Below are 3,033 nucleotides of genomic sequence, written 5' to 3' on the forward strand. Positions count from 1 at the left end.
CCTTTTGATTTTAATTATAAACTGAAAGCTATTGTAACTCAAAATCTTACATTCTATTATGCTTTTTCACATAGAAACATCATTAGGCAGATGTGAACAATTATCCCCCATTGGATTTTTTTTTTTTGAGTTAAAGTCTTCAGAGGAACAGCTAAATTGTGCTTTGAATCACTGGTTCAAAACTAAACCTAGGAGCGGATCCCAGCTGACAATAAGGGAGGAGGAGCCCGGGAGGCAGTGAAGGAGGAGGGGGGCAGAGACGGGGATGAGGATGGGTCCACCGGTGCCCCGAGGAACAGCCTCTGTCCCCACGGGTGACCCACTGTCGCCCAACCCCACCCTGCCCTCGCCAAGCTGCTCTGTGGTGCCCCTTGAAATATTGACTTGATGTTGGATTATACTGAAAAGCTCCTGACCACTCTCTTTCATTAGCAAAAACTTGTGGCTGAGACCCAGCTGATAAGCCCGCCTCAGTGAACCCATCAGATCTCTCAAAGCCATAAAAGCCCCTTTCAAGTTCATTTTGACCCACTATTTGCCTACCCCTTATGAAGGATGAAAGCATCAAACCAAATCAACATTGCTGCTGATACAGGAATCTTGGAGGCAGAAAATTTAAAATTTGAACATCTGTGAGTACTCTAACAGGACCACAAAGGGTTTTGTTTGTTTTGTTTTAAGGTGTTCAGAACCCTGTGGCAATTCCATTCAGCCTTCAGACCCAAAGCCTTTGTCGTCACTCCTGGGGAAAGCCCAGGCATGCTTGTACCTGGTGGGTGATTTTTCCTTACCGATCTGAGTATGAGTGCCCAGATGCCCCCAGCAGAGAAGGGCCTGAAGTGCCAGGAAAGTTAGGCCTGCGGCGGGGCTGACCAAGCTGCCTTTGGTGTGGTGAGTGCTGCAGTCTGCAGTGTTTCCTCTGTGAGAAGGAGCATCACTGGCGGGAGAAGCCTGGGACAAGAGGACTCCAACCCGGCTGCGCCCCTTAGCCGCCCCAGCAAGGGCCCCAGGGGGCATTCACCAGGGCCAGGTGCGAGGCAGAAGGCACCCAGGTGCGAGGCAGAGGGCACCCAGGTATGAGGCAGAGGGCACCAGAAGGGGCCAGACCTGTAAAATCAACTTGTGCCCGGGGTGCCAGAGAGGACTCACCTGGGGGGTAGCAAAGGGAGACAGCCCCTTGCTGTGTACCACATCACTAAGGTCCGGGGGTTACTGAAGGAAGAAGAGCAGGATGAGACCAGGAGGAAGAAGATGACTGGGAAAGTTGTGAGTTTCCTCCAAGCGGAGAGAAAGGAAGACACATTCCAGTCGCCAGTGAAGGGGACTATTAGGAAATTGGACTGCAAACCCAGTCAGCCCTAGAAGGTGGTTTCCATTTTCGGAAATACTGCTGATGGAAAGTCTCACACCTCAACCACACTTTCTTTTATGGCCGGGAAGCCTTCAAAACCTCCCCTGCCCGGGAGCCCTGCACCGTGAGAGTATGGGCAGTGCACAACCTGGGCCACAGAGCAGGAGTAACAGATGTGGAGGGGCTCCCGGGGGCTACGGTGAGTCCCAGCCAGACAGCACAGCTGCTGCTGAAGGGCCTGGCCACCTCAGACCTCGCCATCCTTGGAACTCATGCAGATGGGCTGCATCATGACCCCTTCAAGTGCCTTGGGGACGCCTCTGAAGCGTATGTGAAGCCCTCTCCCAAGGAGCTCACGGCTGCCCTGCCCGCTGTGGCCTGGATGTCCCCTGGTCCACGCTGGGCACTGCTGTTGTCATTTTCCAGGACACTGAGCACACTCATCTGCTGGGCTCTGAGCAGCCCTCGAGGTGCCAGAAAAGCTCGTCCAGGACCTGTTCTGGAAGCGGGGTGGCTTCTCTGAAGCCTTCAGTTCCATTCACTACAAGGGAACGAGGACTTACCACTTCCCACGGAATCCCCCGGGCTTCGGCAGGCTTTGCGCCCGCGATCATTCTCCCCGGCACCCTGGACCCTCCTCCTGGGGCCTCGGCTATGGGGCTGCGTGTAAGCGCTGCGTGAATCTTAGGAAAGGAGTACTTCATGAAGTCAAGGCCGCTGCAGGTACTCCCACCGGCAGGACAACTGAGTTTATACCCACAAGGCCTGTTGGGAGAAAGGCAAGGAAGCCAGCCGAGTGCCCAGGACATTGGCTTCCACCCACTCCCACTGGATGGGTCTCAAAAAAATGTGCCTGGGGTCTGGGTATGTGATTGAATGTCCTAACTGTGATGCGGCCTATCATAGCCAGCAATCCTGGTCTGGGAACCAAGATCCTGAGGATAGCTGGGTGCAGACAGAGACTGCGCCCGCGTGGCCTGCAGTGATGGATTTCTGAAGGTCAACAACAGCACTGCCTAGCGCCTCTTGCACGGGATGAACTTCACGGCTCAGTCGGTGTCTGAGCTTAGCCATGGGCCCACCGGCGCTGTGACTTTCTGGCTGATGGACCAGCTCGCCTGTGCCTTCTGGAGCTGCACCAGGTAAGCTCCATCCTTCAGAGATAGTGACCCCCGGCACCACTGCCGGGCCCGTGGGGAGGGCTTCTGTGGCGGCTGTTCATTCAAGACCCAGTCGGTGCCTGAGCGGGTGTGTGACCACCTGCTCCGAAGCCAGTGAGAAGTTACTGAGGCACAGGTGGACAGTGAAGGCAGGACCCTCGGGAGATGGGCGAGGATGTGCAGAATGCAGGGCGGCGGGGGGATGCACGGTGACAGCCACTGATGTACCACTAGGTGTGGTGAAGGGTGCGGCCGGGCTGGCATGGCTGGGTGCTGATTAGGAGATTCCTGCTGGAAGGAGTTCAGCAACAAGCTTTCCTGCGGACAGGGCTTCTGTGATGAGCCCTCTCACGACCTCCAGGCTGTCCCTTCTGGAGACTAAGACCAGACTGTCTGAGTCTGATTCAACTGCAGATAAAACCCAGTGACCTTAGGGTGCCTGGGTGGCTCAGTCAGTTAAGCGTCTGCCTTCAGCTCAGGTCATGATCCCAGGGTCCTGGCATAGAGCCCCGAGTTGGGCTC

The 3,033-nt window shown here is 55.5% G+C and overlaps 1 pseudogene; it reads left to right on the top strand.

Annotated features, from left to right (window-relative positions):
• The first annotated feature begins 801 nt into the window (after positions 1-801).
• Positions 802-2,724, top strand: LOC110590564 (annotated as a pseudogene).
• Positions 2,725-3,033: the final 309 nt, after the last annotated feature.

Source organism: Neomonachus schauinslandi, chromosome 9 (genome assembly GCF_002201575.2).
Source record: "Neomonachus schauinslandi chromosome 9, ASM220157v2, whole genome shotgun sequence".
Taxonomy (NCBI): domain Eukaryota; kingdom Metazoa; phylum Chordata; class Mammalia; order Carnivora; family Phocidae; genus Neomonachus; species Neomonachus schauinslandi.